Source organism: Triturus cristatus, chromosome 7 (assembly GCF_964204655.1).
Source record: "Triturus cristatus chromosome 7, aTriCri1.1, whole genome shotgun sequence".
NCBI classification, from domain to species: Eukaryota; Metazoa; Chordata; class Amphibia; order Caudata; family Salamandridae; genus Triturus; species Triturus cristatus.
Window position 1 is genome coordinate 505,714,464 of NC_140590.1, and position 20,109 is coordinate 505,734,572.

The window sequence follows — 20,109 nt, forward strand, 5'->3', positions numbered from 1 at the left end:
AGTGTCTACACACAAATGCTACCTGTTGTGTCCTGGTTTGTGTTATGTGACTAATGCAGTCCTGAACACCTATTAGACAATGTTGATATACTCAGATTAGTATGTGTGTACACTGCATTGTGTGATGGTGGCACCTACTGCCTTTGTTTAGCTGCCCCTTGTCCCTTTCATGAAATGGGGCTTTGACTTCTGTGTATGTACAATGCAGACATGTGGAAAGCTGTGTGGATTGTGTGCCCTTGTCAGAGTTGTGACACTTGTGCATAGTAGGTTATCAAGTGTCTTGTTCACATCAGGGGTTGTGTGAAAATAAGGTTGTGTCAGGGTGTGACATGCTCCCTTGAGGATGTGTTCCACACTCCACAACATCTGTGAGGTGTCCTGCACCATGTAAATCTATTTGTCCTGCAGGCATGCTATTCATCATGCCCTATCACTTGCCTTGTCAGTGTGGCTCAATGAGTTGTAGCTTTGTTTTGTGTGCTATTAGTTATGTGTGATGAGGGCCCACTTTTGGCACATTGGCAATGGGAGCCTACTTGGGGGCATGTTATCAGGGACAGCCTTAATATTATCGCCGCTTTAGCGGCAGGAAACGTCCACTACAAGTGGCGATGATGTTCTTGAAAATATGCCGCATAGAATTCTAATAGAAGCACATGTTCTGTTGTGAACATGGGCTTCTATTTGAATTCTCTGCAACATGTTATCAGACACATTATCACCGCTTTAGCGGAAGTTTCCTGCCGCCGCAGCGGCGATAATTTTAAGACCGTCCTTGATTATTTGCACCATGTTTTTTCTACAGAGCTACACTGTGTAGGACACATTGTGATTTGTGTTGTGTGCATTGCATCTGTCATGTTTAATCTTGCATGGTTTGCTTCCTGCACTTCTTTTGGATTACCCTTTCAGAGTATGGTGCAGCATGTATAGCAATTGTTGTTGCTGTCTGAGCAGACAGTGTCCACACCCATTACACACAAATTTTGGCCCACATGTGGAGAGTGTGTGGCAGTGGTGGGACGTTTTGTGCATCATACCAGGGGGTGACCTTCTGTACTCTGCATAAGCGCTTTGATTTTAGAAGGGGGGACTTCCTACTCCATGCAGCGATCACAGCGGATATTCTTGCGCATTGTAAAGGGGACCAAGCAGGACCTGAGCTTTCTTTAGAGTGCAATACATATTGACAGCAGCTGTAAAGTTTAAGGCAGTCACATGCCTGTACATGCGCATGAATCTTGAGGAGCTGCCCTCTTTGGACATACTTAATTGAAATGGGAGTCAATGCATGTTTCAACACTGACTCATACGAATGCCCAAGGGTTCAGGGAGAGAGGGCAAACTTCCCTCACATGATTTAGGGGTGATCACTTTGGGCTACTTATTGGACCATAGTGATGGCACTATTGAAGGTGTTGATGGACAGGGAGGTAGATCTGGCGTTGGGGGCTTGTATCCTACATTGCTTCCCATACACAGCCCAAAGTGGGATGGCAGCAAGTTTATGGATAGGGGATTATTAGTGGCCATGAGGCGATATTACGATGCACTGGAAGGCAAGTGGGGCCGCGAGTTTAGATCAATGGGAGTGAGAGTTCACCAAATGGGCAGAGTGTGATGGGATAGTTAGGCTACTAATGGTCAAGGGTACGTGAGCAAGGGATCACTTGAGGCGGCTAGGGCATGGGACCATTTCTTTGGACTATTGGTAGACCAAGACAGCGAGAGCGATGTCAACACTGAGCCAGGTGAGCTGGTACCAGGGTAGGGCCTTTATAGCAAGTAGATGTAACCATTCAACGCCATTGTAGACATGCATGATGGGTGAATCTAAAGCGGCAGCCTGTATATTGTGTTTTTAGTGTTCACCTTCTGGATACCACAGATCACGCACTGCTAATGGCTATCAAAGAGTACAGAGCAACATGGGTAGTGGCATGCCTTGAGGGAGTGTGAAATAGACTTTCGGTTGGATTTATTTTTGATGATGATGTTTGTTTATATGGCCTGTGTTGAAAATTGGTTGTTATTCCCCTTATTACTTGGTTCTTTATATTAAAGGTAGTAGAGGAGAAATGTCATAGTAACAAGCCAAGGATCCTATGCTCGGACACTTGTACATCATAGTGAGGGGAGAGGGACTAGGTCGGTGCTATTGTTAGATTTGAAGATGTAGCTTTCTCAGACATAATGAGTTTTTGAATTTGCAAGAGGAAATAGTACATTGACGTGGGGCGGGGGAGGGTGGTGGGTAGTATGGACAGGGATCTGTGTGAATGCGGGTAAGTAGACTTTGGATGACTGAATGGATTTCAAGGTGCGCCCTGCATCGCATTTTGCAATGGAGGGCACATGACTAAATCTGTATTTTTGGTGTGACATTGCATGTGTTGTCGGTATGCAGAGTCACTTGTTACTTTCTCATCTTGCTGTACGGAGTACTGCATAGCATGTACAGGCAAGGGGGCATTTTTGTAGAACATGCATGAGATTGTCACAATGTCCCCCTTACCTCATCACCACACATATCCAAATCATCTTCACAAGGCCGCATCTCCCATGTGCCAAAATGAGTATGCAGTGTGAATGTGACTAATCACGTGCACGAGTAAGCATGCCAGCAACAAGCTCGGCACACCTGCAACATTGCACATGTGTCTGGCTCGTGTGCAAGGTTGTGTGTGGCCTTCCAAGTCACCCTTATTGGCCACGCACATCCGTGCACACAAGTCAGACACGTGCTATTTTGCAGGTGTGCTGATCTTGCTGTTGGCATGCTTACTCGTGCACGTGATCAGTCACATTCACACTGCATACTCATTTTGGCACATGGTAGTTGCGACCTTGCGCAGATGATTTGGATATGGTTTGTGATGGTGCAAGGGGTGCATTTTGGCAGAATGCTACGTCTCTATGTGATGTGGCATTTTGCTATGTGATGTAGCACTGATGATGTACCTGGACTGTGTTTTTTTGACTTTTCAGTGCACATTTCAATGTGAGTTCGTCCGGCAAAATGTGTCTAGCAATGTTAATGTTGGATCAGTTGATGTGTGTCCATGCCAACATGCACAGGGCTATCTGGGACCTGCACCACAGTAATTGTGGGTATGCAATGCTATTTATTGTACATGTGTGCCATTGTGGCCACCCACTCCATAGTTTGTACTCACCCTGTGGTTGTGTCTGCTCACATTCAGCAGTGTCCCGACCTGACACTCCAACCACCGTTTCCTCGGTGATGACTTGCGCCACCATTTCCTCCTGCTCATCCATCTCCAGCAGTAGCCCAGGGCTACAACCTCCAGTCGCCATAGCTGCCTTCCGGTTGGCTGCTATCTTCTCTTTCGTGTTCTTCTTCCTGTCGTTCCAGCGCTTCTTTACCTCCTCCACTGTTCACCTCTTGCTCTCTCACACAGCATTGACCTTTGCTGTGATGTCCTCCCAGATCTCTTTTTTCCTGGACAATGGCACTGTCCTCCTAATGAACAGCTCCTGCTGATGTTCAGCCACCAGGCCATACAGGACCTGATTCTCCTGGTGGCTGAACCTGGGGTTCCTCCTCCTCTTGGCCTTCCCCTGGTTCTCTCTCTGCTCCTCCTGGCCGGCTGTGGGGTTTGCTGTAGGCTCCGTACTTGTCCCAGCTTCCTCCAAGTCTCTGCTCTCTTCTGTGTTCTCCATTTAGTTTTTCTTTTTTTTTTTGCCCTGCTTGGGGGCCTTTTATAGTGCATTTTCCCGCTTGCTGCATGCAAAATGCAGGCTTGTCAGCAATTGTCGGGCTGATTTTGGCGATAATTGGCACAGCGCGACTTTTCTCGGATTAGCGTGTGTTTTTTTATCGCCGGTGCTAATATTTTATCGCCATCCATTGGTGCCGGAACTGCTAGCTATCGTGGGTAGCGGCGCGTTGCTAATACGTCGCTACTGCGGCGATAAAAACAGGACTTCGCCGGTGATAAGATTATCGCAATTTGTTGATGATATGCCCCCATATTCGTTACATATACAAAGTTGTCAAATGCGTTTCAAACAGTGAGAGACCATGTGAAATTGCATAGCCACATTGTTTATGATAAACCAAGGGGCATATTAACAAGGAACGGGGATAATTAACGCTAAGGGCGCTTAGCGTTAATTTTTTTAATGCCCGCTATAGCTGGATAATATCACCTGGTTATCGCGTTATTAACAACGCTAACCGCCTAGGCGATAAAAAATCCAGCGATAGCGGCATTTTGGGAGGTTATCGCTGGTAATGCAGCGATAAAACTACAAGGATAGGGATGTCCTTGTTGATAGCCCATGGTGGACTTAGCCATGTAATTCCCCTCCCATTGGATTACATGGCTAAGTCTGAAAATTAGCAGACGTAAAAAAGCAGCATTAACCGTGGTTAGCGCTGCTTTTGTTGTCTCTAACAGGGTTAGCGTGAAGCTTGATAATAGGAGAAATGCCGCTTAGTGACATTTCTCCTATTATTTTGCTCTGGAACGCCCACTTTGCATCTCATTAGAGATGCAAAGGGAAGCGTAGTGAAAAAGGGTGCTAACATGCGATTTTGCATGTCAGCACCCTGTTGTTGATAGGGCGATATTTTTATCTCCGCTTCTTTGGCTTTTAAAGACAAAAAAGCAGAGATAAAGCCCTTGTTAATATGCCCCCAAATTATTTGAGCTAGGTTTTTAGAAACTTTGAGATAAAAATGCATTTGGGAGGATGATTGAACAGCACCCATATAAAGGTTCACATTTGCTATTCACAGCATTAAAGTACTGGAACATTTGAATATTTATATTGCGTTCCTTTATAACATGTAGTATTTTAGCCAGTTTATAACAACATTTGGCCCCATTTTGTAGAATTGTTTTGAGGGATAAACATTTCAACACCCCACCTCCCTTTCCGTGGAGAAAGCCAAACTTCTTACTTTGCTCACTCACTCGATCCACTTTCTAAGAGCTCCGAATGCTTTATGTGTTCAAAAAGGAAGGGTGGGGGATGTTCACAAACACATGAATTTGTATAGAAATGACCCTGCATATGGAAGGTGGTTAGGCAGGTTGCATGACAGCGTGGGCACATGATGAGACTGATAAATATGATCAGAGAGAGGAGGAATACAAGAGTGGAAGCTAATGGAAGGACTTTCTTACTGCTTGAAGACATTGGGGTATGGTATGGGGATCTTGGTAGCATGCTATGTCATCTCAAGCAACATAGTGAGCACAGGAGTAGCAACTGCTTAATAATCCCTCTGCATAGTGGAAACTATATTTTGCAAGCCACTCAATAAACAGATGATAGGTCTCAAAGGAGATACTGACCACTTGATATGGAACCCAAAGTTTGCACAGGGGCCATAGAATGCACTGTTCACTACTTAGCTTGCATTTCTCAGTTGGAACAGTAGGTAGTGGTCATGTAAGATACAGCACACAGTTGGTTCCAGTGGTACATGGCTACCACTCATCTAATATGCAGCTCACAGTGGCGAATACAAATCACCTAAAATTAGTTGATATACCCCTGACTCACACTGGAAACAGACTTTCCCTCCTCAACAATGTGGGAAATTTCATTTGTGGAGCTTCCCCAAGTCATTTTTAAGTGTCAAGGTTGCCCTTACCTATTTCTCAATGAACCTTTCCCTTACCTAATTTATCTACAAATTAATATTTCCCCTTAACTAATCTATGTCACCTGCAACTATCACTAACAATAATATACTACACAATGTAGTGTTGGGGATGTAGGGTCCCAGTGGCGTAACGAAACTTGAGGGGGCCCCCCTGCAAAGCACATGGAGGGGCCGCGCCCGGCGGCACAGCCCACCACCTACTACTTTGCCCTACCACCCAGAAATCTAGTATATTTTGATTTGAAACCTCCAACATTTAAATGAAATGCCTCTATATTATCTTTCTCTATGTTCTAATGAGAAAATGGAAAATACTCTTAACATACAAGCTATGCCATTTGTAACAATCCTGTCAAAAGCAGATTATTTAACTGAGGCAGCAATCAGAACAATGCCAAGGAGCGATCCTATTATTTCAGGAACTGCCTCTGGCTGAAGAATAACTATGAAGGGTCTGAAATAGAAGTGACATTAATGGACAATACCTTGAAACTTTGAAATACAAACTAAAACCTGCAATTCCATAAAAACTCGACTGACAATATACATGAGAAGTACATAAGATATAACTCAGTATCCTGCGAAAGTCAAGAGAAATAGACTGCTGAATTATCTGCATGCCACACACTAGCGACTGTCAAGGGTTTTGCATGATAACGTGAACTGAGAAAGCAATTTCGATTTCTACCATCATGTCTTTATTAGTAAGCATTGCAAAACAGGCAGGCAAAGAAGGCTGAGGAAGAAAACTGTTTGGATGCTTCAGAACGCTGATGCAGATATTTGGTTTAATTTATCATTTCTGTAGTGTAAACAATGCTAAATACAAGATTTAAGGCACACATATTACAGACAAGTGCAAGCAACACCATGAATAACACTGCATGTAGAATAAAAACAAACCATATCAGCAAGTACCTAATGACAATCTATACAGTCCAGTCAAACAATGCCCTTTTATTTGTGCATAAAGGTGCAAATATTTCAACGCGAGTGGTAAAAACGAAAACAAGTTTAGCAGCATGAATATTAAACAAGTCGACAAAGTATGCCCTTTTAGTTTGTGCATAAAGGCACAAATATTTAAGTGACCGGCAAAACAATAACAAGCTCTGCAGCAAAATCAACAAAGCTGTCACTTATCTTTGCATACTTTAAACAGCAAATATAAATAGAAAACACTTTTAATTGTGTTTTAGGGCTGCCTGAATGATTCATGACTGATAATTAAAGGTAACAAAGACAGAAAAGTCACATTACAAATGATTACATACATTTTTATTTATAACCCTATTTAGTGTCAAGACGAGGTCTTGCAGTGTCTTTAAACACATGGCTGTATTTTTCTTTTGGCAACCCTACTTTATATTCATTCTTTTTCATGAAATGCCTTCTCGCACTACTACAGTAAATGTAAATTTCAAATGTAAGGAATAGGCCCAGAGGTACTGCCTGGAACCAGAAAAAACGATGCCTCTGAATCCAGTTTACAAAGGTATGCAGTGGTGCATTACATAATGAGAAGTTGGTGCTGAGCATAAGATAAATATTGCATCCTGTTCATTCTGCGCTTAGAGCTCTCCGTGCGTTCTTGTGCGCATTGAGATGGGTGCCCTGTGCTGCACATTGGACGCCTTTCACCTCTTGACAGTAACACTTACTGTGACGTAGCCAATGGGGAGAGTGACGAGGCAACCGCCACATAGGCTGGCCGCAGGGAACTGTTGCCACAGACAGCCTATCTGCGCTCAACAGCAGCAAATAGGGACTGTTGAGGGTCAGCCACAGTGTCTAGGACTGCGGGTCAACACTGTGATACCGCACGGTGTAAGGGTGTCTGATGTCACTTTCACTATCCCTGGCATTTTTAGGTATTGGCGTCCACGCTTTCCGCTTTAAAACATGAACAGCCTCACACAGTTTTCCTCTGATGATGCAGTTTCACCGATTTTGAGTGTGGGGCCTTCCTGCCCTAGAGTTGCACCTCTGGCGTGTGCTGGGCCCAGGCAGTGTCACAATCCGGGGAGGGGAGCCACTCAAGCAGAGGGTGCAGCAGGTGCAGTGTAGACGGGGTTGCTGCTGGTTCTGTCTGCTTCGTTTGCCAGATTCTCTGGTGCAAGGTGAAAGGAAGTCAAACCCCATGGCAGATAAATAGTATCAATCCAAATAATAATATGGAAAGTGAAAGTGCTGGACCTGGGAGCACGGGTGGAAGAGCGAGCGCTCCTGCTTGTGAGAGTCCAAGAAGGTCTTTGTGGGGAGGGAAAGGTCAGAGGCATCGGGCTCTAATCTGCTGTTGTTCATCTTGGATGGGAGTAAACCATACTGTGTTGTGTGGTTCGGTGTGCCGTAATTTCTAGCTGACAAAATAGCAAATACAAGTTCAAAACATTTAAAAACTATTTTATAGTTGTGTAAACTAATTACATCGGTGGTACTCATAGTACGGCCCGCGGACCGCCAGCGGCCCGGCAGGCCTTCATTGGCGGCCCACGGTCCTTGCCATGTAATTTCTAGGCAGAATGGAGATGCAGGGGCTGTAAGAAGGGGTGAAAAAACAACAAAGCCTCATTAACAAGCAAATCGACTACTGATAAAGTACTCAGATGCGGCTGTGTGCGCGCCCGGGAAGCTGTTTCAGCCTGGGCTGCCACACATGATGGGGTAAGTGGGGAGGGCCTGGGGCTGAAGCCCTTTGAGCCCAATGGGTGTTTCTCGCCTTGATGTAAGCACATTCAGAATTTGGACTATTGCACCTAGAAACAGATACAGACAGAGACAGATACAGACAGATACAGACAGATAGGGACAGAGACAGATAGGGACAGAGACAGACAGATAGAGGTAGAGATGTAGAGAGAGAGAGGAAGGGAGTTGGAGGGAGAGAGAGGGGGTAGAGGGAGGGAGAGGGAGGTAAGGGAGGTAGAGAGAAAGGGAGGTAGAGGGAGATGGGGTAGATGGAGAGGGAGGGACAGGGAGGGAGAGGGAGGTAGAGGTAGAGGGAGGTAGAGGAAGAGGGAGGGACAGAGGGAGGGACAGGGAGGTAGAGGTAGAAGGAGGTAGAGAGATAGAGGGGGGACAGAGGGACGGAGAGGGGAAGGGAGGGACAGGGAGGGAGAGGGAGGGACAGAGAGGGAGAGGGAGGGACAGAGGTAGAGGAAGGTAGAGGGAGAGGGAGGCTGAGGGAGGGAGGGAGGGACAGAGAGGTAGAGGGAGGTAAAGAGAGGGAAAGGGACGTAGAGGTAGAGGAAGAGGGAGAGGGAGCTAGAGGGAGAGGAGCTAGAGGGAGCTAGAGGGAGGGACAGAGAGGGAGAGGGAGGGAGAGGGAGAGGTAGAGTGAGGTAGAAGGAGAGGGAGGGAGAGGGAGGTAGAGGGGGAGGAGAAGAAGGTAGAGGTAGAGGGAGGGAGGTAGAGGTAGAGAGAAGGAGAGGGAGGTAGAGGGAGATGGAGGGAGAGGGAGGGAGGGACAGAGAGGTAGAGGGAGGTAGAGGGAGAGGGAGGTAGTGGGAGGGAGGGCGAGGGAGGGAGGTAAAGGGAGAGGGAGGGCGGGAGGTAGAGGGAGGGACAGAGAGGTAGAGGGAGGTAGAGGGAGGTAGAGGGAGGGAAAGGGAGTGGGAGGTAGAGGGAGGTAGAGGTAAGGACAGAGAGGTAGCGGGAGGGACAGAGAGGTAGAGAGAGAGGGAGAGGGGGAGGGAGGGAGAGAGCGGGAGAGGGAGGTAGAGACAGAGCGGGAGAGGGAGGTAGAGGAAGAGGGAGGGAAAGGGAGAGGAAGGTAGAGGGAGGGAGAAGGAGCTAGAGGGAGAGGGAGGGACAGAGAGGTAGAGGGAGGTAGAGGGAGATAGAAGGAGAGGGAGGAAGAGGGAAGTAGAGGAGGGAAAGGGAGAGGGAGGAGGAGGGAAATGGAGAGGGAGGTAGAGGGAGGTAGAGGAAGATAGATGTAGAGGGAGGGAGGTAGAGGTAGAGAGGTAGAGGTAGTGGGAGGTAGAGGTAGAGGTAGAGAGAGGTAGAGGGAGGTAAAGGGAGAGGGAGGGAGGGAGGTAGAGGGAGGGAGATAGAGGGAGGCAGAAGGAGATAGAGGGAGGGAGAGGTAGAGTATGTGCTACCTCTGTGGACATTGTGGACACTGTGCCACCTTTAATTTTAAACGTTTGTGTGTTCTAGGAGCGAAGTTGAATGTTTTCAGATAAGAAACGATGACTTCACCCATTTCTTCTCTACCCTATCCATTTCCTGTCCCTCACAATCAAATTAAATCCAATAGCAATATAAGAGATGCCAGTTTCTAAGTTATTGCTGCGTGCTTGATAGACTGTCTCTCCAATATCTTGCCTCTTTTTTTACATAAATGTCTTGCAGCGTTTTAAATAAATGTTCTTCCAAAGCTATTGCAGCGTTTTTAAATAAAGTTGCTTGCACTTGCCTCTCCCCCTTCTTTCTTCCCTCTATCTTCATCACTCCTTTCTCCTTTCATTCTACTTGTTCACCCATCACTGACCTCACCTCACTCCTCTCACTCTGATTCTCTGTCAGTCTCCACGTCTCTCCTTCCATATTTCCTTTCTTCGGATCTCTCTCACTGGTCTGTCTTTTCCCCTCCCACTTACTTATATCTCAACTTTTCCTTCTCTTTTTCTGTTGTGTCTCCCACTTTCTTCTCTTACTCTTCACCGTTGCTTCGTATCGCACCATTCTCCATTCTAATCTCTCTTCCTTACGCAACAAACTATTACTCGGTCTCACCTCTGCATCCCCCACTCAATACCCCCGGCTCTCAACCCCCAGCTGCACCTCAAGGGCACAGACAATTGGAAGGCCGCTGACAAGTCTCTGCTGCGGCCAGCAATTATATACCATTAGCTCATTCCCCAGCCTTCTTTGTAGCCCCACTAGTGCGCCCCCCCACTGCACAGATGTGCCAGGACCCCGGAAGCTGTGGTATCAAAAAAGAGAAAAGGCATGCCATGCGCTATCATGCGAGAGGAGTGATTGGGTCCCCACGTTCCGGCGGGAACATCAGCCTATCAATAACACCAGCCCTATGATGTTTACATTAATCCATACTGCATTTCTTATCCAAGCGGCCCACTGCCCTGAGCACTCCCTGCCCCGCATCTAGCTACGCACATTATGCCACTCCCCCACTCGACAGCACCGTCACTGAGATTCTGCCCTCTACACTCAGTTCACCTGCAGACGCCCCCAGATCGTCTCATCTCCTACTCACTGCACTCCTACACCTCCCCACCCATCGCACCGTTTTACCTTAGAACCGTATCTGACTGATACACTAAGTTTTCCTTTTATTTCTGTCCGGGCCCCACCATGATGGCCTCCCTCATTCCAAATTAATGTTGCAACCAAATCCCCACCCGCCACCCACTGAGACTCCACCACCCACAGACCACTCCAGCCTAGGCTCGCAGCCTCGGACGCAGACTCACCTCCTGACCTGAGGGCTGGGGCTGGGCGGGCCTGGCCCTGGCCTGGCCAGAAGGCTGCAGCTTCACTCTTCAGAAGTAGGCGCGAGCGGGCCGGGCCCAGCAGCAGAGAAAGCACTGGCAGCAGGGCAAGACTAGCTAGGCAGGCCAGGGGCTGGCAGTAATTTAAATTATTATTATGGTCTGGATGGGATGGTCCTTCTCAGCGTACTAGCGTCCATGGCTGGGTCCTGGGACCGGATGTGCACCACCCAAGTCTCACGCGCACGCCGCACTTTTAGTAACGCGCGCCCCGCATTACGCATGATAAATTCAATCAGGGGCCAGCAAGGCAGTTCACTCATTGGTCATAAGCCCGAGACCGCGCACTGCGCAGATGCGTCGCAGAGCCAACTGCGCGCCACGCACACCTGCCCACACCATTTATTTAATATATTATAAAGAGCAGCAGCAGAGCCTCACCGGGCCCGCGCCCACGCACCTATTCCTGAATGAAGAGGCTCAGAGGTCAGAGCAGGGCAGAGGCCCGGCCGGGGCCCGCTCATGCGCACTGCGCTGCTGTAACTTGTGCACTATTTAATGATAATGAGAGAGAGGCTCAGGTGAGCCTCTCTCCTGATCCTCGTGGCCCAGGCGTGCCTGCGTGCCGTGTGCAGTGCACCATTTAATTTATTAAGAGGCCGGGTGTGTTTTAATTCTCCTTGATGAAGTGAGGGGTCCCCTGGAGCACTGGGGCCTCCCCGCAACGCGTGGGCTGCGGGGGCCTATGTTATGCCCCTGTAGGGTCCATGAAGTAGAGCACTCGATGTGTGTCTGCTTGCAAGCGTGCATGCACCCAAGTGAGGCATGCCATATGAGTCTCTTTGGATTCTATTATTTTCTGTGTGTTCATTACCTGCTGACAGAGTATCAAGCCCTTTGGTAATTGTGTCACCTAAACTTTGCCAGCACCCAATATGCCTTTGTCTGTGGAATATTTTCATACGGTTACGCATTTCTTCTCTAGGAATGCTTGCCGGCAGTTTTCGTTTTTCGCATGCTGTTTTATTGTTGGGTTCTTTGAAGGTAACCTCCTACACATCACCACACCTTTCAGTATAAATGATTTTCACTGTCTGACACATAATTTAGCCCTTTCTTCTATTGCCCTTACAGCAATCACTCAGCCATAATAAAATAGATGCATCAGCTTACAATATGTCCATTAGTTAGTCTCTCCCTGGCCTTGCTGACTTTGAGATGAAAGTCAATAGATTTGATGCATACATTATTTGATAAAAGGATTTATCAACATAGTACTTGCCACAGTCAATTAGCCAACAATAAAAAAATGATATGAAATTATGACATTATAGATCATTAAAATGGGTGAGCATGATAAAACCTCCCACTCAAAGTGACATTTCAAGGTATTTCTAAGTGAAGCTTGCATCTGTCATCATCCTGGGCTTACCCCTGGTAGCTTTGTCAGGAGCCAAACACCTTTATCTGAAAAACTTGTATATTAACTATTTAAAGCAACAGTAACCAACTTAACATTGAACGTCAAGAAAACAAACAATACATTTCCTAAAGCACTTCAGTTACAAGCAATGGCAATGCCAATAGGTCTGGCTTATGAATGCACTGTCAAGTCAGACCTAACTTAAAAATATGTATATGTTAATGAATGCCCTCCTCTCATTTGTGCTGTTGTCAGAAAAAAGCATCATAAAATATCTAGTTAACTAAGACACCATAAATTATCTAGTTAACTAAGACACTATATGTGTGCCTTTAAAAGTACCATTGTGAGGGATATATTTTATTAATCCACATCCCTCTTTTAAAATCTAACCCTGAGGCCACCCAATAAAGGTTAAGAGGACCCATGGAGATAGTTTTATCCATCACCACGATCACACTTTCTTTGCACTCTGCCCCTCATTCACCTACTTTCACCACTCATCTTTGAGAAAACACCTCAGCTCCTCCCCGTTAGTGAGTCATAGCCCACACCTTGGTCCTTTCAGTCCAGGTGTGAGGAGGGAACCCAAATGATGAAGTATTTCACCAAATGGTGAGTGAGGGTTCTTGTCCTGAAAGGGTTTCTCCCCTTTCCCTTCTTCTCTCCTGACAGCTTCACTGCATATAGTCAATTGATATTATACAGTTCTCATCTGTTTCACCGTAAGCCAGATGTACACTGTGTGAATTTGTTAATGTCTTAGGGATCGGTACATTCTTGGCATTTCAGATCCCTTTAGATCATGTGTGTGGAGATCAAAGTTCAGGGTGAGGCAGCTGCATAAATAAACAAAAACATCACCACTGCATAGAGGGCATGAAATTTGTTTTGTGGAAGTACACACCTGCACAAACAAAATATGTACTTTGGCTCTCAACATGTGGGCTGAGCCAAAACAGCTCTCCTGGTGATACTCACATAATTGTCTGGCGACAACTGCGCTCTCAAGCCAGACCATGAAAATGAGAAATGCAACAGGTAAAACAATGTTAGTTGTTTACCTAGCTGGCAAAATGTGGACTTTTTTTGTCAATAAGCTGGAGCTACTTTTGAAATAAGTAATGCTTATTTTTCTTGTTTCTCATGCTGAGAAGAATGTTTTCTTCTTTGGGACTGTAGTGGAATTTCATAATTGAATAGAGCATTTCAGCTACACATGTGATTTTGAGCAGCCCATACACCTTATCTTCTATGTTCAAGAGTCACAGTTAGAGCCTGCTTGTGAGATGTATTGGACATTTTAATAAGAGTGGGTATGTATCTTTTCTGTTTTCACTTGATTGGTTGGCTGTTCTGAAAGTTTGCATGCATTACTGAGCATGCTAGCAGTTTTTCATCTTGTAAAATGTTGTAGGAAGCTGGCTTTCCCTTTAGTGCACCAAAGCAAAATACATTGTGCTGAGAGTCCAGGCAACCTTTATTTGTTCACCTAGGCACAAGTAACAAACCCAAATGCTCTCTTTTGTGGAATTGGGGGTGAACAGTTTAGGCTTATAAGAGGGTAGAGCATAAATGAGTCAGACACTGACAAATAAATCAGAGACCAATTTAGAAAAATAACATGCATTTGTATATACATTTCAACACAAAGAACGTTGGGACCAAGTAATAAGTACTTTTCGAGATATTGATTTGTACAGGTAAGTAAAATATTTACTTAAATGTTTCTTGGAGCGGCAATACTTTCCTTTAGGACTTAAGGGCTTAAGGTTGTAGGGGGCCATGGTCCAAAGAACCACCAGCAGTTAGTCTTTACCTGCCCTGGAGCGTCCGGGTGCAGAGGGGCTGGTCAGGTTGGTAGCTTTGTGTGCTACACCAAAGGAGAGGGGGACACACCTATAAACAGGCTGCAGAGCGGTACTTGGAGACAAGTCCAGGAGCTCTCAATGGGCAGTTTGGTTTGTGTGGACCCTGGGAGCAAGGTAGCACAGTCAGTGCTCGGAAACCCGGGCTTGGGCCTTCTGGAGCAGAGTGTTTAGGTCAGTTGGGCTTGTACATCATGGGTGCTCAGGGATGTCGGTCTTGCCGATTAAGGGGACCAAAATCAGGACAGCTGGGAAACTCTCAAAGTGGGTCTCTGTGTTGATGATGTCGCTTGAGGCTGCTCAGTCTTGGAGACATTGGAGTCTGGATTGGACTCAAACAGGCTTTGGTTGCTGCATAGGGTCTGGTACCCAGGGTATAGGTGCTGTGCCTCTCCGGATGGTCCTGGCATCTTGTCACTTGTTGGGGAGATGAATCTGACCTCCTGAAGCACTGAGACCTCTTCCTGGGGGCTGCTGCATCGGTAGAACCTGGAGATGTCAGAACAGCAGACAGGACTTGGCTGTTTGATGCCTGCAAGCTGCAGGGGAGTAGCTCCTCTACTCCAAGGGAGATTGCTGGCAAAGTGCTAGCAGCCCACTGGGGTTCTTGGCAGATGAACAGTGGCAGGATGATTCAGTTTGTTGTGATTGCCAGGACAGATGCAGACAGGGCTTGGAACCAAAAAGTCTAGAGCTGGTCATCAGTTCTCACTTTCTTCGCTTTTCTTGGCGTGTAAGGTAGGTAGCCCTTTGACACCCCCTATATGACCACTTCCTCTGGGGGGTGGGCATAACCCTGAGCCAGTGTATCTAATTTTACTAAAATCAAGGTGATGGAATTCTATCTTTTGTGTTCACTTCATGGGCCCACCTTAGGGGTGTAACTAGCCTGAAATTGAACACGCCCAATGACTAGCTAATTTTTCCTCCTATTCTGGTGCCAAATGGGTCCTGGTCAGAGGTGGCATTTTCCCTGCTTGAGGGAAGCTGGTCGCATATCAAAGGCGACACAGGACTTTAGGCCTCCTGCATTATATGTTGGTTGCTAGCCATCCTGCTTGGAGGAGGTGAGAACACCTCTGGTCGGAATAGGCATTGTTTCTGACCTCAGAGGGCATGGGCTCTCACCTACAGGGGGTCAGAAACCTGTCAATGGGGGCAGACTGGTCTACACCAGTTGGCTAGTACACTAGAGGTTGGTACATTTTTAGGGGGCTCATCTAAGGTGCCCTGTGGGTGCATGATTAATAAATACTCTACTGGCATCAGTATAGCTTTATTAGGACAAGGTGTTTGATACAAAACACTATAAGTTTCAGTGAAGCCATCATGTAGCTGGGAAACTCATACTGAATGACCAGTGCTCAGTACATGTGCCCAAGATGGCTTCTCTTTTTACTTGTCCTATCTAGTAATTGGACTATCAGCACAGTGCTTAAGCAGATATGTCCACCCATCTACTATAATGCACCTTGTCTTAGGGCTTTAAGGCGTTCTGTAGTGGTGACATATATATTTCATGTAGTGTCTGAGGACATGACATGGAATTTTTCACTTTTGTCTGCCCCATTTCATGCAGCCTGCAATGGCAGTCTTCATGGGTTTGGCGATGGGTCCCTTATGTAGGCTAAATGCATGTTGCAGCCCCTAGGGACCCACTAGAGTACCCAGTCCCTAGGTACCAGGGGTACCATTTATTAGGGACTTACAGGGGTTCTAAAGGGCTTGCCAGTTGTGGAACTATTGCACAGTTACCTTGCTTTTGGGAAAGAACACTAGCACTAGGGGCCTGGTTAGCAGGAATCCAGTGCACATCAGTCAAAGTTGCATCAAATACCAGGCACAAAGCGGGGATGACAATGTCAAAATGGGGTACTTTCCTACAAATGTGTTGACTGCGTCAGTGCAATTCTAGACAGAGATGCTTTTCCTTTATTGTCGATATTCTTTCTGTGCCTGAAGGAGTTCAACGAACATGTGGGCATATGACTTCCCCGCTTGCCATATGAATCATTATTTTATTTATATATCCTCCCTTTCAAAATCATTCCACTGTGATACCTTTTGGCTGACCACTGCCAAACTTCAAGGCCTTCCTCTAGCTCAGCCGAACAGGGATTTCACTTTATATAGTATGTCCTTGCATTTATGATTTTGAATTGCTTTGATTTATATTAAATATTGAATTCATGTATTGGCTATTGACCCAAATAATTTGATGACTTTAATTTGTATCTTTGCTAATCTTTTAATAAAACCCCAATGGTTTGCAATCCAATAATCTCTGTCAGCTTGGTGGGGCCAAATGTGCTTCGTGGTATGTAATTGTATTGATTGCTGTGAAAACCTCAATCAGAACTAAAGGTCCACCCTCTTGCGTGCAGCTGGTAATTAAGTTTGCCGTAGAAATTGGCATGCTGCAAAATGCTGCATCACCAGTCACAAAGAAGTGCTTAATGGGAAAGGCCCAGTCAACAGTTTTACTCTCGCACTAAGGCCCTCGTTCCAAATAGCCCAGTGTTTAGGCCAATATTTATAGGACGCATAAAATTAGATTCCGAAGAGTTGGAATTTGTCAGGTCTGTTAAACAGCTCCTAATTATGAGTTTGTCAATGATAACGGATGCATTACATGTCGATTTTGTTGCTTAGTGTCCCACAATGTTCAGTTTCGGCTTTCTCTTCTGATACACTTCAGCAGCTTTTGTTGGGGGAAAACTGGTGTGGAACTGTCTTAATAGCCAAACTTATAACAGTGATGTGTGCTTGAACAGGAGTTACGGCACAGATCACAATTAACTGGGCCACTCTTATTGAAGCCCCTACTCTTCAAAGATGAAATCCGAATTTCCAAGTGGGAAAAGTCAGTAAAACGTGACCAGCAAAGTATGCATGAGGCTGGATGTTGCAAAGATTAAGTCCTGTTGGAACCCTCAGAATTTGCTCCCAAAAGCTCGCTCAGAGACGGACCTTTTAAAGGTTGTCAACACAGGGATGGCCTGTCCACATAATTCTGCTGACTTCCTTCATGTCAGAATTTAAGAGCTTATGTAGAATGTGGCAGGCGGTCTGCAGGAAGACCAGGTAAGTGAAGATCAGCAGAAGTTCTCAGTTCCATCCTCTTGGTCGATGAACACCCACCATTCTGTGGTTGGGGACAGTTTTCTAAAAAAAGACATTAACCGGTGCAGTATAAGGATAGTCATCAAAACTGAAATGCCCACTGGTATGCTGGATTGCTGGCATTATTTTTTGCTTAGCAGAAAATAATGTCAACAGTAAGGGTCCATTTCTACATAACACAAAATTGGTGGCAATGCTTGCTGTGGCCTCCAAGCCTGCTACAGTGGTTGCTGACAGGAAAAAAGCATTAGGAGCTCACCAAAAGCAGGGTGGGACTTTGAATGGTCTGAAGCCATAAGCTCTATAGAAGATGAGCTTGTGGGGAAAGCTTACCCATAGCTGAGCCAGGTGAGGCTAAAGGAGGAAAGAGAAACCGTGAGGCTGGTGGCTCAAGAGAATTGCTGATTTTAAGTAGTATGCCGGACTCACTAAACTCAAAATTATCACCATGAACTTTTCTCAAGAGCTCAAAGTTCCAACTGAGCGGCAAGTAAAAATAGTGCAGCCAAAGAGGTCTCCAGTTGACTGAATATGCCTTGTGGGATACCAGCTAAAGTGTTGAATATTACGAACCAAATGATATGAGCATGGCAATCGTTGTAGTTGCTGAAGTAACTGATCTCTATGGTACCTTTGCTTCCTGTCTTGCTCTACATTAGGCCAATGATTCTATTTTGTAGCTCAAAATACTCCAGCTAGACAAAGTGGAGACCTCAATGCCTATTACAGCAGATAGGAAAAAAGCATTGGGATCTCACCATAAGCAGGGTAAGCCTTTGAATGCTCTGAAGCCATCAGGTCTATGGCACATGGGTTGATGGTGAAGGCTTTCCAATGGCAGGAGCTAGATGAGGCTCTGCCCGGGGAAAACAGAGATTCCCCCACCTCTAAATGAGGAATGAGAAACTGTGAGGTTGGTGGCTTAAGAGAGGCACTGACGTAAAGCAGTTTTGTGACTTACCAAACTCTAAATTACTACCTTACTTTTTTTCAGAAGCTCAAAGTCCGAATTGGGAGAAAGTCAGAATGGTGCAGCCAATGAGATCTCAGTTGGCTAGATATTCCTTTTTGGAGGACCATATGAAGTGTTGGGTTTGATGTACCAGAAGATATAAGCAGGGCAAACCTTGTAGTTGCTGATGTCATCTGGTCACTGGGTACCTTCAGTTCCTTACTTTCTCTTCATTGGGTCGTTGATTCTAATTTAGAGTTTGAAATACACAGGTGGGAAGTTTCAGCCAGTCAGAATGCCACCAGACCTGAAAGCTGTATTCCACAGTCCCACTAAAATGTCATAATTTACTGAGGTTTTTTCTTCATTGGAGGACCTTGCCACTTTGTCCTAATCCTCCTGAGACTGAAAACTGTACGTCCCAACTTCATTTTTTGCTAAAGTTCTTAATCCTGGTAACTTCACAAATCTTCTTCACTGAAATGTTCAGACTCTAAGGTACCACAGTATAGGCAGAATTGGCAGGTAAACCCAAGTTCTCTCTTCAGCCAGTGCATTGCCAAGCTTAAGTCTGCTGCTGAGATGTTTCTTTTGGTAATATGTCTTGCCATTTATATCCCTGGGAGGACAGGATGTCACCTGGTCTAACCCGTAAGAAGAACTTCCAAAGTTTGGCTATAGGGTAAAGATGTTCTCCAAATTCAGCTGTGTTCTGAAGCCGATGTAGTGGGGGCACTTTTTCCAATGTTCAGTGGCTACTAATTGGGTAATTGGCTCAAGCCTATCTAAAGAAATTTACCACATTTCAGTTGAGCCCTCTTTTTCAGCTCTTCCTTTGTGTTTTACTAATGAATCCTATGACTATGCTCTTTTAGGTACATCCATGATGGGAGTAGCAAGGGCCACTGCTGGAGCTCTTGTAGCCCTCCAAGTGGCAGCCTATTAAAATGAGATCCTCTCCTTCTCTGCCAGCAGGAAACCTACTTATGGTTCTGACTCCTGGGCACATTCTGTCGAGACAGGAGTAGCCTGGCTATGCAAAGGTCATCTTCAAAGTTAAGTTCACACTATACCCTTGTTTACTTTAATGAAAGGTTTGCTAAATTGCAGATTCTTCGTGCAATTTAGCATAATTTCATCGAAGTTTCATGAAATTAAGCAAAATTGCGCTTTTGTAGTGAATGTAGTTTGATGGTATCTTGCATTGTTTAGAAAACACGCAAACCTCTCAAAAACAGTTTGCAGATACCATCAGGCGACAGCTGTGAGCTGAAAGTGTCTCTTGCTGAGACAATTTCAGGAGCCAGTGTACCAGTAGCATCTTGTGAGACTTTGTTACAGAATGTTTACATATGCTGAAAAAATATTGAGTGATTTGAAATTCCAAGAATTTTCATACATTTCAAATGATATAAAATCAAACATTTTGTAAATTATGCTGGCGTAATTACAATTTTACTCAGGCTATGAGACTCCTGCATGTCGTTAGTGAGATACCTGTTCTTCTCCCTCCCTTCGCATTCCTAAGTAACTAAGGGCTGATATTCTACTAATTAATCTCACCTGGTCTTCCTGCAAAAGATCAGCCAGTAGTCCTACACACTCTGGGGCAGATTTACAAGGACTGGCGCATCCCTGCA